At 45.8% G+C, this 17,626-nt stretch overlaps 1 long non-coding RNA gene across 1 annotated transcript; it reads right to left on the bottom strand.

Moving 5' to 3' along the window:
• Window positions 1-15,052: 15,052 nt before the first annotated feature.
• LOC129323958 (uncharacterized) lies at window positions 15,053-16,805 on the bottom strand. Its single transcript, XR_008596506.1, has 3 exons — window positions 16,738-16,805; window positions 15,188-15,253; window positions 15,053-15,093 (listed from the first exon to the last, which is right to left on the bottom strand). It is a non-coding gene; the product is annotated as an uncharacterized LOC129323958 (long non-coding RNA).
• Between the last annotated feature and the right edge of the window lie 821 nt (window positions 16,806-17,626).

Raw genomic sequence — 17,626 nt, 5'->3', positions numbered from 1 at the left:
GGTGAATACCGCCTTATTCACCATTTGTCCTATCTGAAGCGTTCTTCAGTTAATGACTTTATCCCGCCTGAATTGTGCTCTGTTCGATACACCTCTCTCAACCATGCCATATGCTTCGTACGTTCCTGTGGCACGGGAGCCTTGATGGCCAAATGTGACGTCCAGTCCGCCTTCAGGCTTCTGCCAGTACACCCGGAAGACTTCTGCCTGCTAGGTTTTAAGTTTGAGGGTGCCTGGTATGTTGACAAGGCCGTGCCCATGGGGTGTGCGGTGGCATGTGCAGCGTTCGAGGCATTCAGCACATTCTTGGAATGGGCTGCAAAGAGGCGCTTAGGATGCCCTCAGGTCACGCATTACCTGGATGATTTCCTCCTCATGGGGCCTCCTGGGAGGCCGGTGTGTGCAGAGAGGCTGGCAGGTATTCAAGCTTTGACTAGCGAACTGGGGGTTCCCTTGGCAGCGGAGAAAACAGAGGGCCCAGTGTCCAGGCTCACTTACTTGGGGATTGAACTGGATTCAGTTGCAGGTTGTTCTAGACTTCCCCAGGGTAAGCTTCAGGCATGGTGAGAGCTGATCGAATCTATGCTGGGCTGCCAAAAAGTGACCCTGAAGGAGATTCAGTCTCTACTGAGTCACCTTAATTTTGCTTGCAGGGTCGTTTCCCCCGGGTCGCCCCTTTTGTGCGTGGGTGGCTCACACCACTGCCGGGGCCTCTTCCCCTCACCATCATGTCAGACTTACCAAAGGAATAAAGTAGGACCTCCAGGTGTGGCTGGCATTTTTATCTCAGTATAATGGGATGTCATTCTGGCAGGTAAGATGGGAGGCGGCCGCCGAGCTGCAGGTCCATTTGGACGCTGCTGGGAGTGCAAGCTTTGGGGGTCTATCTTAAGGGCCGCTGGTGTGCCCAACCATGGCCCAGCAGCTGGCGGAGGTCAGGTCTGGTCAGGGATCTCACTTTCTTGGAGCTCTTTCCGATTCTGGTGGTGGTCGTCATATGGATGGATCAGTTCAGGGACAGGAAGGTGGTATTCTGGTATGACAACATGGCCATGGTCAAGGTTTTGAACAAACAGTCATCGCGCTCTGAGTGAGTCATGCGTTTGGTTAGGAGGTTTGTCCTGGAGTGCCTGGTTAATAACATCTCTTTTTTCATAAAGCACATAGCAGGCACAGATAACAGCATCGCTGACACATTATCTCACTTCCAGATGGAGCTGTTCTTGGCCTTGGCACCAGAAGCACACCGGGACCCGGACCACTTCCCAGAAGACCTCTGGAATCTTGGGAATGCTCCATAGTGCAGGGAGTATTGTCCTCAGTTGCTCCATCTTCTTTGCAGCATACAGCAGGGCCCTGTCCAATTTCCTGTCCGTCTCTCGGTGTTGGGGAGGTTTTGGTAGTCTGCCTACCTCCAAGGGGCTGGTTCTTCATTATCTGGCTCATCTACATGACATGGGCTTGGCCCCCAGAACCATGAAATACCATCTGGCAGCCATCTAATTTTTCAGTAAAGCATGGGGTTTCCCTGACCCTTGTGACTTGTTTGCAGCCAGAAGGGCCATAGAAGGCTGGAGGTGTATTTTCCCTCCGCCACCGGATTTCTGTCACCCCATAACGCATCAAATCTTGGTCCGCCTCCTTGGCCAACTGCACAACATGTGTCATTCAGCTTATGAAGCCCAGCTATTTGAGGCTGTGTTCACCCTGGCCTTTTATGGGGCATTCCGGTTTGGCAAGCTGGTGGCCAACTCCAGACGGGAGGTTTCTGGCAGGGCCTTAGAGCTTGGCGATGTCGCCCTGGGCAGCTCCAGTGTGCTCATTCACCTCCGACAATCCAAGACGGATCAGAGGGGGAAGAGGGTGGAAATGTCTTTGGGAGTTTCCACCTCTGGCCCATGCCTGCATCGAGCCTTGTCTGCATATCTGGCAGCATGACCTGGGGGAGAAGGCTTTCTGTTTGTTCATCAGGATAGGACTCCCCTTTCCCGTTACCAATTTGTCAGCGTACTTAGGGCCGCACTGGCAAGGGAGGGTTTTCCAGCACACGAATTTGGTGCCCATTCATTTCGAATTGGGGCTGCCATGGTAGCTTAACAGATGGGCCTTCCCCCGAGCTGTGTGCAGACAATTGGCCAATGGAAATCGAGCAGCTTCAAATCATACATTCGGCCAGAACGGGTCATTAATCCTTCTTCTTATTAGTTTTTGCAGAGTAGCGAATGCAGGTGTGGATCATGGGCCACAGCATCGTGCACTGGGTGGAGCACTACGCGAAGGTGTCTGGCTGGGGAAATGACTTGGGTCTTGGAAAAATCGGTTGCTGTTTTGTGGTTTGGCACGCGGGGGATGACCTGGAAGAAGTTGCTTCTGCGTTTCCTGTGGCTGGCTCGGCGTGTGGGAATGCCAGACGCAGTTGTTTTGCAGCTAGGGGAAAATGATCTGCCAAGAAGAATGAAACTGGATGTGCTGCAGGACATTTTGAGAGACTTGGGAGTGTTGCACGAGAGTTACCCCAATATGTCTATTTTATGGTCGGCTCTGCTGCAGAGGTGGATCTGGCACAATGCATGGGACAACGATAAGGTAGATTTGGCCAGGCGGAGGTGGTCCAAGATGGTGGGGAGAACTGTCTTGGCAGCTGGAGGAGTGGTGGTTGACCACCCGAACATCTCCTTTTGGTTGGAGGCCCTGTACCAACTGGATGGCGTGCACCTGTCCAGCTGGGGACAGGATATATGGTTACAAGACATATGTGATGCATTGATTTCTTGGTTGCAACATTAGGGACTGTGGCGGGGAGCCATTTTATGGCTCCAGTGGTGGTTTGGGCATTGGGCACCAATCCCGTGGGAAAAACAGGGCCGGCTGGAACAGTTTTCCCCATAGATGGGGATCCCCATAAGGGATCTTGGACCAGGCTTGGAAGTGATAAGCCCAGCTTGGGGGCTGACAGAGCAGGCCTGTGTCCAGGTGACGGGGGAGCCATGCAGAGGTGACCACCCAGTGTGACTCCCTCAACCATCATCCCACGGTTTCCCCCTGCAGCAGGTGGGCTGTAGGGGTGAGGGGTCATCGACTGGCAGGCAGGTCAGCCGATGTGGGGATCTGTGCCCCTACTCAGCCATAGCTCCCTGATTCTGTAACCAATAAAACTGTGGCCAGTTTTTTTCTCCAAATACAGCATCAGTGTGGTATTTTCCTGCTCAGTGAATCCTGACACTTTAGGCTGGTCCCACAAGAGGACAAAGGAAGATTAAATGATTTTTTGAGATCACAAGTTTAGGTGGGTCTGGAGACTTCCAGTTTGGGATCATGGTGGTCTGACGCAGCTCTAAGAGCAGAGCTGTCCGAGCCGCTGTTTGTGAGGGCCAGCGGGGTGCTAGATCGCCCGGGGCCCCCTGTTCTCAGGTGGAGAACAGGCGTGAACGCTCAGGATCCAGAGGGTGTGTTGATCTTGGCTGAGGGGGGAGATCTGCGCAACAGTCCCCCACCCAGCCTTGAGGTCCCGCCCAAAGAAGGATGGAAAAGATCTCTGCAGCGGCTTTGGAGTCATTGAATTGGCATAGGATCACTGTACCCAAGCTTCAGTAACTAATTTGGAATAATTTGGAATAATTTGAGTACCGAAACAGTGATTACAACCCGCAAATAGAACTATTAAGGTAAAGATTACTCTCTCTCTTTCCGAGAAGAAATTTGGTAAGAAGAATTGAATTAATTTGGAAGATAAAGATTGCTAAGTGTTAAGGACATATTGGTTAAGCTCCGGTAAAGTGACTGAGTTAAAAAAGAATTTATTTAGAAGAATTAGAGCGAAGAAAGTAATTATTGTTTACATACCTGCGGTCTAAAAGAGATAGCAAACTGTGGGAAACCTGAAAAAATGCGAGAACCACTGTGTGGTTGTACAGAGCAGGAAGTGCATCAAAGCAATAGAGTAACAGGCTGGAAGCGGCAGTTAACGGAAACCCGGAAAAGGAAGAGCACCATTTTGAAAAAGGGAAAGGGCAAGACCTCAATTCGAGTGGAAGTGGGACATCTTGGAGAAGGTTAAGGGCAGAAGCTTCGAGTTAAAACCATAGAGAAAAGACACCCGCCATTTTGGATACCAGAATTGTTTAATTGGAGAAGAATTTGTTTTAAATAAAGGACTTAATTTTAAAAATAATAAATTACTTTTGCCACGGAGTTGCAGAAGAGAGCGGACTCGTGGGAGCGAGGTAAAGCTAGCCCCACGATGTCGAAGAAGGAGTGGCAGTCAGCATTGGAGAGTTTGGACAAGAAAGTGGCGGATGGAAATAAGGAGATTAAAGATATGATAAGAGACATGGCGAAAGACTTTAAAGAGACACTTAAATCGGAAGTGGCGGAAGTAACCAAGAGTATTGATGAGGTCAAGAAGGAGTTACAAACAACGCAGTTGAAAGTGAAGGTAATGGAGGATGAAGTGGACAAATTGTCTGTTTCTTTCAAGACAGAAACTAAGGGTTTGCAAGGAAGAATGGCCATGATGGAATGTAAATACATGGAAAGACAACTTAGATTTCGCGGGGTCCCAGAAGCAGAGGGAAAGTCAGCCCAAGAGCAGATATCAGAAATACTTGCAGAATTTTTGGATAAAGAAGTGGAAGAAATTGTGGTTTTACTGGATGTGGCGTACAGAATCAACTCAAAATATGCAGCTCAAAAAAATCTACCAAGAGATATGATAGTGCAATTCACAACGAAAAGAACAAGAGAAGATATTGTGAGTAAACAGTTTCAAAACCCTCTGGAAATTGCTGGAAAAAGAGTACGAATAATGAAAGAGCTACCTAGAGGAGTTTTGTTGGAGAGAAAGAAATACAGAGAACTGGTTCAAATGTTGAAGGATATGAATATCAGATACAGATGGGAAATACCAGAGGGTTTGAGCTTTGAATTTCAAACAGTCAAAAAAACAATCAGGTCTAGTCATGAGATGGAGAGGTTCTTTATGGACAATGAAAAAGACTTACCTAAAAGATCTAGAATATGACCATGGAGTGCAAAATTATATCTTGGAATGTAAATGGACTTAATTCACATTTCAAACGTAAAACTATTTTCCATTGGCTATCTAAACAGCACTGTAATATAATTTGTCTACAAGAGACTCATATTAAGAAACAAGATGTAAAATATTTGAAAAATACCAAATTGGGAAGGGAATTTGCAGCTTCATCGAAGCAAAAAAAGAAGAGTAGTTTTGTACATTAAAGATAAGCTGCAACCTAAAATGATATTTAACAATGTGGAAGGAAGATATATAGCTGTGGAAATTACTTGGAACATGGAAAAGATTTTGCTGATTGGAATTTATGCACCAAATGGAGCTAAGGACAATTTTTTTAAGGACTTACAGAAACAACTGGAGGGGCTAACTTACTCACAAATAATTTTGGCAGGTGATTTTAACGGAGTTACAGCTTTAGATGTGGACAAGAAAACAAAGGGTGCACAAAAGAAAAGAGCATTATTGCCAAAATCCTTCTTTGAAATGAAGGATCAGGAGAATTTGGAAGATACTTGGAGAAGAAATAATCCTAAAGTAAAGCAGTACATGTACTTTTCGCCGAGACACTTGACATTATCAAGAATTGATATGATCTGGGCCTCTAAGGACTTGGTTGTATGGACAAAAGATGTGGAGATAATGCCAAAAGTAGGCTCAGATCATAATCCAATCATGTGGAAGTTTGGAAAAAGCACCAAAAGATGAAGATGGAGAATAAATGAGGATCTGCTGCAACAAAAGGACAATTTAGAATTGCTACAGAGGGAGACCAAATTCTTTATACAGTATAATTTGAACAATACCGTTCCAACTCACAAAGTCTGGGACACTTATAAGGCAGTTATTAGAGGAGTATTGATGGACTTAAATGCAAGGGACAAAAAGAAAAAAAGAGGAGAAAAAGAAAGAAATTGTGGAGAATATAAGAATTAAGGAGATACAACTGAAGAAAAGACCAGGGAAAAAGAAATTATTTCAAGAAATTAAAATTTTGCAAGAACAATTGAAAGCAATGGAGAATAAAGAAATTAAATCAAAAGTCGTTCAAAGGAGCAAACAAACCTGGGAAATGTTTAGCGTGGCAGTTGAAAAAGAAAAAAGAGAAAAAGGTGATAACTAAGATTCAAGAAAATGGAACGACATAGACCGATCAAACAGCGATTAGTAGAGCATTCTTTACATTTTATGCAAAATTGTATCAAAGGAAAGAAGTAAATTTGGATGCTATTGAGCAATATTTAGATAAAGTTAAATTACCATCGATATCAGAGAATTGGAAGGAAAAGCTGAATGCAGAAATTACGGAGACAGAGATAAGAGAAGCCATTCAGTCGACTAAATTAGGTAAGGCACCAGGTCCAGACGGAATCACGGCAAGATTTTATAAATCATTAGTAGATGAGTTAGTACCTTTTTTGAAGGTGGTAATGAATGAAATTTTAAGAGGACAAAAGGTTCCAGAGTCTTGGAATGAGGCCACTACATCATTGATACCAAAGGAGGATCAGGACCTATGTAATGTTAAAAACTATCGACCTATTTCGTTGCTGAATAATGACTATAAAATTTTTGCAAAAATATTGGCGGAAAGACTGAAGGAAGGGCTTGTGGAATTTATTGCAGAAGAACAAGCAGGTTTCCTTCCAAATAGACAAATCAAAGACAATTTGAGAACTGTTTTAAACGCGATAGAATATTACGACAAACACTGTGAAAAGGAAGTTGGTTTCTTCTTTGTGGATGCAGAGAAAGCTTTTGATAATTTAAATTGGAGTTTTATGTTCGCCACAATGGAAAAACTGCAAATGGGAAAAGACTTTATTCAAGCGGTAAGAGCGATTTACAAAGACCAATGGGCAGCAATTGTAGTCAATAACGACTTAACTAAAAAACTGGAAATTAGGAAAGGTACAAGGCAGGGCTGCCCATTATCCCCATTGTTGTTTATCTTGATTTTGGAAATATTGTTGATTCAGATTCGAGAGGATGATGCGATAAGAGGCATAAAAATTAAAGATTTTACCTACAAAGTTAGAGCTTTTGCGGATGATGTGATGGTTATTGTTGAAGATCCAATTAAAAATATGCCAAAGTTGTTGGACAAAATAAAGGAATTTGGAGAGTTGGCTGGATTTTATGTCAATAAGAGAAAATCTAAGATACTATGTAAGAATATGACCAAACAAAAGCAACAAGAATTGATGGAAATTACAAATTGTGAAGTAACACAAAGTAAAATATCTAGGAATTGAGCTTACAGCGAAGAATATTGACTTGTTCAAGAATAACTATGAAAAGCTATGGCAGCAAATTGACAGAGATTTGATTAAATGGAATCAATTAAATCTGTCATGGCTGGGAAGAATAGCGGCAGTCAAGATGAATGTGTTACCTCGGATTATGTTCTTATTACAAACAATTCCAATTATTAGAGACACTAAGCAATTCGAAAAGTGGCAAAGGAAGATTTCCGAATTTGTATGGGCAGGCAAGAAACCGCGAGTAAAAATGAAAGTTTTGTGTGATGCCAAGGAAAGAGGTGGACTGCAATTGCCGAATATTAGACTATACTATGAAGCAATTTGTTTGGTTTGGCTTAAAGATTGGATGTCCTTGGAGAACTGTAAGCTACTAACTTTGGAAGGTTATAAAAAACTCTTTGGGTGGCATGCCTACTTGTGGCACGATAAATTGAAAGCTGATTCTATGTTTCTACATCATTATGTGAGAAGGAGTCTCTTCACAATCTGGAAAAAATATAAAAGTTACCTGGGCAAAGGTATCCCCTCGTGGGTGGTACCATATGAATCTATCGACCCGAGAGTTATTTACAACAGAGATCAATGTCTGTCCTATAAAAAGATTCTCATTCAGGAAGAAAATATGTTAAGAATTAAAACAGAAGAAGAGTTAGGTTCATGTTATGGATGGTTTCAATATAGGCAGATAAAGGACTTGTATAACTCGGATCGTTCAAAAAGTGGAATTAAATGGAGAGATTCGGAATTGGAAGAAGCTATATTGCAAGAAAGTAAGAAGAAAATTTCAAAAATTTATAAAATTCTTTTGAAGTGGCACACAGAGGATGAAACTGTTAAAGTCCAGATGGTGAAGTGGGCTATAAATTGTCAAAGGTGCATTTCGCACTAGGAGCTTACCGCGCCTTTTTTGCGCAGCAAATGCGATCGCGTCTGCATCGCATTTGCACCTGCGCTCTTCACACCTATACAAAGTTTCGAGTTGGCGTTTGACAAATCTTCTCACCCACCGCTTTCACACCCGCCTCAATTGCCTCGCATTTGTTGCGCTCTTTTTTGGCCGGCATGCGCAGTGTTCCGATGGGAGGGGAATGTTCCCTTTTTTTTTTTTTAATTTTGCGCAAGCGTGGTAACGTTTATGCGTTTCCGCGTCTCGAAATTGTGCAACGATGTTTGCTGTGAAAGCTCTGATTTTGGCCTGGCTTCAAATAATCCTCATTTATCTGAGGCGGTCGATTGAAGCCACGAACAGCTTTTGGCTCCGTGTGGTCAAAAGAAGGAGGACAAGGCATTCCTCGTGGGCTCTGCATGACATACACCAACAACCACAGCGAGTCCACCGAAGCAGCAGAGCACGAGCACGATGGATCGCGCTGGCAGGTATCCGTGTTCCAAGACGGTACTGGGTCTATCCCAGAAGCAATGATTGGTGGGACAATTTTGTCACCGCTATATGGGATGACGAATTATGGATACAGAACTTTCGCATGACCCGGGCCACCTTCAATGAGCTGGTGGCATGCATTGGCCCAAGACTGGCAAGGCAGGATACCAGACTTCGCCGTGCAATCCCCGTGGAGAAGAGAGTGGCCATTGCTATCTGGTACCTGGCCAACTGCTACCACTACCGGGGCTGCATGAACCAGTTCGGCGTGGGACTGTCTACAGTCGCAGGGATAGTTCTGGAGGTTTGTTTTGCTATCGAGGCAGAGCTGCTCAGCAAACTAGTCTGCTTGGGACAAGATGTGGCAAAGGTAAGTTTCCCCCTGTCTCATGCCTGGACCTTGGCGGCATGTTTTGACCTGTTTAAGTTTCGTCTGTTTAAAACAGGGAATATGAATATGATATGATGACTTTTAAATTTATAAATATGATTGAGAACAATACTTGAGTTTAGATTTTCATGATTCTGTCTGACTGTCTGTGTGCTGATTGAAACTTTCTAGATGCTTTAAACTTAACTCTCTTTACAGATCATGTCTGGGTTTCAGCAGCTTGGATTTCCACACTGCATTGGGGCAGTGGATGGCACGCACATCGCCATTTGCCAATTCAAGGGAAGAGGTCATGAGTATAGCAACAGAAAAAAATTCAACTCAATCCTGATACAGGGAACAGTGGACCATACAGGGCGATTCATTGATGTGGAGGTCGGTTGGAGTGGCCGCAACCATGACGCCTTTGTTTTTGCCAATTCCGCCATCTGTGAAGCCATGGATGCTGGGGCATTTGTGCCTGGGAACCCATGTCTTACTTTGGAAGGGGTTGCTGTTCCTCCACTAATAATATCGGATGCGGCATATCCCATGAGAAGATGGCTGATGAAGCCTTACGGCACACCATCCACCCCTGCGGAGCGGCACTTCAACAAATGTTTGACCCGCTCCAGAAATGTGGTTGAACATGCTTTCGGTAGGCTGAAGGGCCGTTGGAGGTGTCTCAGATCATGCCTGCTGGTTGCAGAGGAGAATGTCACCAGCATTGCCGTAGCATGCGTTGTCCTCCACAATCTGTGCGAGCAAAAGGGACATGGCTATGTAGAGGACGATGCACCATTGCAGCAGGTGCAACTCACAGAGGACCAACCACCAGTCCCTGTGTGGCCTAGACGTCACCTGGAGCAGGGAAAGGTGGTTCGCGATGTCCTAGCCAGGCATATGTTGAGTCAAGTGCAGCATCAGTAATTCACTTGCCATTGCATGTTCCCCAGGTGTGCTTTGTGTTTTTCTGGATTGGTGCACCACTCAAGCGTCAGATGTCATGTGTGCAATCTCAATTCCTCTTATAACCAAAATTGTTTTTACAGCCATTTATGTTTGTGTGGCTGAGCTTTAGTTTGTTTAAGAGCATCTTGTGCCACCTCCAGGTTTGCTCCGCATGCTTGGATGAGGGCTTCAGTTTGTGACATTCGAGTGATTAATGTTCGCCAAGACATCACGCTGTGGTGCTGAGCAATCATCAAGAAATCGATTACAGCAACAAATGTTGACTCGTGCTCCTGTGAAGTGTTGAATTCATGTACTTTAACCTCAGCAAGAAATGACAAATAAATTTGATTTGAACATTTTAATTCATGAGCAATCTGGTCTGGTTCTTTCAGGTTAATGGTGATTGAATTGAGTGTGTGGTTTTTCTCTCACATGCAAAGATTGGCAGGAGTGATGTTGAACAGTTTTTCAAAACTGTTTGCTGTTTTTGAGTTCCCACCACTGAATGCACGTTCTCCTCAACAATCAGGACAAAGCAAAAAGTTTCAAATGACGCTTGAACAGCAGGTGGATTGAGCGGAGGGCAAGTGAACTGGGAGAAACACACTTGCCCTTCAAGTGTCATTTGTCAAATGTGGCTTAGCAGTGGCAGACACGTGAACAAACTTGAATGGGTCGACAAGTTTCTTAAACTGGTCATCCACCCACCAATACACACACCGAACCTGCCTAAATGCAGTGGCAAGCAGAGGTGATCGATAATTGTGGGTGACAATTTGCAGCTTGCCCAAGAGGCAGTTTAAATGGACTGCAGCAGTCACCCCAAATTTGCTTTTCAGGGCAGCATCACTGCACTGCTACAAAGATACATTTTGGGGAGGGGACCATAGCAATACGGTCCTAAATGTGATAAGAAAAAGAAAAACCGCATGTCAAGAGTATTCCTTGCCACGAAAAAATGCTTTGTCCATCCAGACTGCCTGTAGTTGTTATTTGATCTTGATATTCAACAAATTGGTACACTGTGTTGGGCGGTTTTTTGGGCCACCAGCGGTGGCCTTCAACAAAGCAGTGGCAGCATGAGAATATCAGGTTTGGATTGACAGTTGGCCTTGTCACCCAAGGTTGCTGAGCAATCACCTGTGTGGTTTCCTCCATTCCCCACTGCTCAAGTTTTGCCCCATAGTTCCCGCAATGTTCATGGTTTTTTCCCCTACGATCGCACCCCTGCCTGCATGACATATTTTATGTGCGTGTTTGGACTTGTATGAACCATCTCTTTTTTAAATCTAAAAGGGATAAACGTTGAAACGTTTAGTCTCAAGGCCAGGGAGTTAAGAAAATGCCTGTTGACGTGTCCACGCCCAGATCCTGGACGGCCAATGACTTTCGGCCCAATGTTCTGTGCGTGCGTGCGTTACTTCCTGCGGGTGATCGGTAATCGATACTCGAGGGAGTGTCCCCTCCAGATCCTTGCTGGCAGAAACTGTTTTCGGGGAAGGGGCAAGGAAACGTCGAAGGAGCCCTCTGCAGAGACGTTTCAGCGTTGCTCTCTTCGGTTTCAGGGAAGTGAGAATGCCGTACAGGAGAGGAAGGGGAACCTTCTGGCAGCACGAAGAGGTGTGCTTGCTGCTGGATATTGTGCTCCGTCTGGGCTTTGCGCCCGACCTCATGTCTAGCACGCATCAGAGGAATAGATCGGCATACGCTGCCATTGCGAGGGAGCTCCGGGCAGAAGGCTATGCTCGGACACCAGACCAGTGCCGCACCAAATTTAAACGACTAAAGTGCGACTTCTACGACTCACTCGAGGCTTGGCAAGGTCTGCCGCGCCGGAGCAGGCAGATACCTCATCACCGTTCCCTGATGCGGCTCTGGGTGGCTGCTGGCCGTCCTCGTTGGGAGGACCGCCATCATGAGGGTAGGTATCATCATATGTTGGAACATTGTTTAATTTAAAAAAAAAAAAAACAGGAAAAGTGGTAACGTTGCAATGCTGGCACCCCTCCCTCCTTTTTTGGAGGTTGAAGTCTTCTTGGCAATGTAGGAGGAAAGTGATGGCATAGTTGTTTGGGGGGATATGTGCCAAAGTCCTACCCTGGCAAGTAGTGCATATTTGCTGATGAATCCCCTCCCTTTAAGCGGACCCTTGTTTCCCGTATAGAGGGGTTGGATTCCAGACACATGCAAACCCACTGAAATCGCAGCCACCAACTGCTTGGTCGAGAACAGTGATTGCGTTGTTGGATGGATGATTTCATAACTTCGCCCATTCATTTTGGGGGCTGACCCACACCACACATTTTTTTTTCTGCAGCAACATCATACCGCAGAGAGGATGAGGTGACCATCGTGGCCAGCGAAACACGCCAGCATGAGGGGCACGAGGAAGAGGAAAATCAATCAATGGAGGAGGAAACCAGCAGTGAAGGTGCGATGACGGGAGGTCCTTCTGAGGTTTCATCGTCAGAGGACCAAGGTGGGCCATCAATTATGCTTGGTGTTATCATTGTTTCTCTCATGCGTGGAGGGTGTATGTTTCCTCTCACCCACAATTACAGCCATCGCTTACAGATCCAGAGGAGTTTGCCGTGTTAGTCTGTGGTAGCAAAACCAAAAAGAGTCCAGTGGCACCTTTAAGACTAACAAATTTTATTGCTGCATAAGCTTTCTAGGACCACAGCTCTCTTCATCAGATGCCAGATAAAAACAGTTTTGATCTGGCATCTGATGAAGAGAGCTGTGGTTCTCAAAAGCTTATTCAACAATAAAATTGGTTAGACTTGAAGGTGCCACTGGACTCTTTTAGACGTTGCTTGCTTTTTCTCCCCCACACAGAGCAATGCAGAACCACTGACGCGAGAGAAAGCCCGTCAGAGGGCAGCCCGTCCTCCCACAGCATTGATGCATTCATAGATCTCACTGTGGAGCCCCAAACCACCGTGGCAGCAGATAGCCCTTCAGAAGGGACTTCCTCCACCCACGGAATGGAACCCTTCATTGACCTTACAGAGGATTCCCGCAATGATGATGCTGGGGACAGCCCTTCTCATGGAGCCACCTCCTCCCACAGAGTGGAACAGCTAGCCGTGCAAGCGGAGGAACCCCGAACCACTGCACTCAGAGGTAGTCCCTCAGAAGGCACCATATTCTCCCGCATAGCTGAACAGTTCATGGAGCTTGCTGAGGGTCCCCAAACCACAAGGACCAGAGACAGCCCTTCTGAAGGCACTTCATCAGCCCACAGAGTCGAACATCTTCCCGAGCTTTCTGAACAACCACAAGCTTCGGGTGCCAGATGTGACACATCTGAGGTCACTTCATCCTCCCACAGAGCGGTAGAGGTCACAAACCTTTCTGAGGAACCTCAAACCACCACTGGCAGAGATAGCCCCGGTGAAGGCACCTCATCATCCCACACAGTGGATCCGGTTACCTTGCTTGCAGAGGCACCCCGAACTTCCGCTTCAGATGGAACCTCATCACAGCACAGAGCGGCTGAGCTCGGTGACCTTCCCGAGGAACCCCAAACGACCACAGACAGCCCATCTGCGGGCGCTTCCTCCTCCCTCAGAGTGGATCATGTTGTCGAGCTTGCTGGGAAAGTGAAGCAGGTGGTGGCAACATGTCTCCGTGTGTGTGAGTTTTTATTTTAAAGTTAAAAAAAAATTAAAGGCACCATAACAACCATGACTTATCCAATGTGTTGGGCATTGTTTGCCAGACTTAAATTGGGGTGGAAAGGGAAATGTCTGGGAAAGAGTAGAATTTTTTCCTCGCCTTAGGAACAACCACAAATTTCCCCTGACGCATGCCATTTCAGTCAAAGGATTGCACTGCAATGGTGTTTGCTTTTGGCAGTAGTTGCCATGACAAAAAGACCAGCTACTACAACTTACCGTGCTGGACACCCTCCAAAGACAGGGTCCAATGGGAGGTGATGGTTAGTGGTCTACCTTTCAGTGACTGTAATTTTTTTTTTCCCAGTGAAAAAGACCAACAGGAGGATTGACGGCCTTGAGAGGCAGCTGAGGATTTTGAGACAGGAGACCAAGGAGGATATTGGCAAGCTGAGGAATGACCTGGACAAAATAATCCATCAGTCAAAGGAACAGTGATCATGTTTTAATGATTAACAGTAAAAAGTTTTAAACGGCACAAACAATAAATAGTTTGGTTATGTTATAACAGTTAACAGTAAAAACTTTTCAAAAAACACACACAATAGATATGGTAGTCTTGATTTGAAATTTCTCAGACCAAAAAATACCTATCCACAATCAAACTGTAAAACCTATCAGAAATGTTTATTTGTTGCCGAAGTCAACTTTCACATGAAGTGAGCGGTACCAAACAATCTCCCTTTTCTGATGCCCCAATGCTATTGAGTTGTTCTTTCCCCCCGCCTCTCCTCCTCTTCCCTCCTCCTATTTTGTGTCCCTGTGGCTGTGATGGGTTGATCCTGGCAATTCCACACTCTCAGCGGGTGTGGGGGAGAGTGAAAAAAGGTAAATGGGAAATGGATTTGGCCGTGGCCCATGCCCTGTTCAACTTTCCCAGAAAGGAGTAATATTTCAAATTTCAAAGGTTTATCACAAATCAAATTTCTTGCTGGGTTTAATCACACGGCACCTCTTTCTGGGTGGGTTCTCCTGTGGAGATCTATGCACACTTCCCCTTCCAGATGATTGTCCAGGCACGGCTTGGTGTCTCAGCTCCCGGTTTCCCCCCAGCAATATTTCGGTTAGGGAGCTCAAGGCACTGACCGCTCTGTTGATGCCCTCACAGTTCTGCTGCTGCGCCTCAATGAAAGCCTTCCTGTCTTCTTGTGCCTCCCTCATTGTGTCTTCATGCCTTCTCTGCTCCGCTTCCAGAAACTGCATGCGCCACTCTCGACTTTCCGTCAATGTCTGTTTTCTCTCCTTGGCATTGTTGTTCTCCTCTCTCTCTGCCTGAGACAACATCTTTTCTGCCACGGTGCTAAGCAAGGCCACACGTCTGCTTCGGGTTCTGGCTTTTTCCAGCCTAGAAGCAGGTGACATCTGTGCCGTGGTTTTTGGTGCGGTTTCAACGGGCTGATTTTCAGCGACTGAAACCAGGAATTGAGAAATTGGTATGATTGTAAGAGAGAAATTTGTTTCTAGAAAGGGTTGAAGGAATCGCGACCGCAACAGCTCACTCACCCACATTTGGACGACTGCCGTCCTCATGCTCCTCCGTGATTTCATCCACCTGAGTCAAGTCCGAATCTGTGGAATTAAAAAGGAAAATTTTTTTTAGGATGACTGTGTCAGAATGGAGATGCCAGAGGTTGAATCTGGTTTTTCAGTTGAGAGCGGCAACCAGAGAGAACAGACAAAACTAGAGTGAGGTGGACTGAAAGGGCACGTGCGGAGGCGAGTCTCACAGTGTGTGGATGATGCCACAATTCAGGCCAAATTTTTTGAGTTAATGCTGCACATGTGAAAGGTTCCAGATCCTATCCCTGGCATCTCCAGATAAAGATTCTTGTAGACATAATTTGGGGCAGACGTTTCTCTGCCTAAGAACCTCAAGATATGTCACCAGCCCAGAAAGCAAAATAACTAGTGACAGGACTTGGGGTTATGCCACTTCACATGTCAATGAACCAGCATTTGTGGTTTCCGGGGACACCGTCCGCACTCAGAAGAGGGAACATCACGAAGTTAGTGTACATGTTCTCGAAGGCAATGCAAGATATATTCAAGCAATAAAACATGCATGTTTGGCCCAAGCAATAGTTCTTTGATTATGAAAAAGCAGGTTTTTTCCCCCCCCAAAAAAGGTGGGATTGGCAAGCCACCCAATTCCGCATACGGTTTATTTTCTTAAAAAATGAGGCTGTGATGTAATCAAAGAAATTATTGCTTTTGCCGAACCTTCATGTGTGGTTGCCAGCTCTGGTTTGCGAAATCCATAAAGATTAGGGAGCAGTGCCTGTGCATGGCGGAAGCTCAGCCACAGCATGCGATGTTATGCCATAGAATCTGTCCTACTTAGATGCCATAGTGCCCAGGGAAAACCCCCTTTGCAGTCACGAGATCGGCTGTAATTCTTGCAAGATTCCTAGCCCATCTGGAGACTGGCAACTTTAAATGCTTGAACAGTTGAAGTGGCATACAAGTAAGAGCAAGGTAATAGAAAACAATTCAGTTCTTTGACAATGAAGAACATGAGTTATGTGCTTTGTCGGTGCCCAACCTTCCACTGTGAATGTTGGGTGCACCCACGTGCACCGTTCCCTGATGCGGCTCTGGGTGGCTGCTGGCCGTCCTCGTTGGAAGGACCGCCATCATGAGGGTAGGTATCATCATATGTTGGAACATTGCTTAATTTAAAAAAAAAAAAAAAAACCAATCAGGAAAAGTGGTAACGTTGCAATGCTGGCACCCCTCCCTCCTTTTTTGGAGGTTGAAGTCTTCTTGACAATGTAGGAGGAAAGTGATGGCAGAGTTGTTTGGGGGGATATGTGCCAAAGTCCTACCTGGCAAACATCATTTTTATAGCTGACTGTCTTCTCTACGGTGGAGGCCCTCTAAATCAATCACCCAAAGTAATTTAAATCAATTAAGTTAATTTATTGACAGCATGATCCTAATGCCCTTCTAATACCACCTTCAGCTAGAAAGAACAGAAATCCTCATGCCAACGGTGTCTCTGCCTTATGCACCCCGTCCACTCTGCTAAATAGGATCATGGCACTCGATCTTACCTTCTTCTCCCACCTCTCCCCCGTCACATGCTTCCATCAATTGTTCCTGGTCAGATGCAGCCCCTGGAAGAAACATAAGCGTAAGTAATATTTTGGAAAGTTTGGATATGCGAGTATGAATGGAAGACCCTTGTCAGAATAACACGTATTGTCCAGTGATGTGAACTCCCAAGTGGCTTGACGATGTCACAGGATAACAGGTTCCCACACATCTAATGTCACCGGTGCATGTCCAAACTTGTAGATTACTCTGACTTCAGGGTTGCTTCTGCTTGAGTTGTGTTTCACGGAATGAATCTGCAGGTGAGCAAATGATCACTTGAAAACTCCATACCCACCACATCCCCCCACCCCAGGCCCCTCTTCACACACCCACCATTAAAAGTGCCAACACAGATAGATTGCTTTGCCAAGGGCATGACACCGGCAAAGTTCATAGGAAGAATGGGCATTATCTATCTGCAACGTTATAACGTTTAGCCTAGTGGTCACATCTCTCCTCAGGATTCCGCCGCTTGACCCACAACAGCAGGAAACATACTTACCTTGATCGTTTACTGTGACATCCACAGATTGTAGATTCAGGGTCACCATCGGGTGGCTAAACAGTTCCTCAGACCCCTCAAATTGAACTGGTCTCGGTGTGTCGGCGCGCGGAAGGGAGAGGCTTCTGGCCACCCGTTGTGGCCTGATGCTGGCATCGCCCCTGAAGATACGATGTAGCTGGGCATAATATGGGCACGTTGTGGGTGCATTTCCGGATTTGGAGTTGTGTGCCACCACTCGTTTGTATTCTTGGCGCATTGCTTTGGTCTTCGTCCGACATTCCAAAGCCGTGCGCTTGTGCCCTCTTGCCGCCATCTGCTCCGCGATCTTTTCGAAGACGTCT

The sequence above is a fragment of the Eublepharis macularius genome, chromosome 2 (genome assembly GCF_028583425.1).
Source record: "Eublepharis macularius isolate TG4126 chromosome 2, MPM_Emac_v1.0, whole genome shotgun sequence".
Taxonomy (NCBI): domain Eukaryota; kingdom Metazoa; phylum Chordata; class Lepidosauria; order Squamata; family Eublepharidae; genus Eublepharis; species Eublepharis macularius.
The sequence above is the reverse complement of the archived record's forward strand: the minus strand, read 5'-3'. Positions and strand labels throughout refer to the sequence as shown.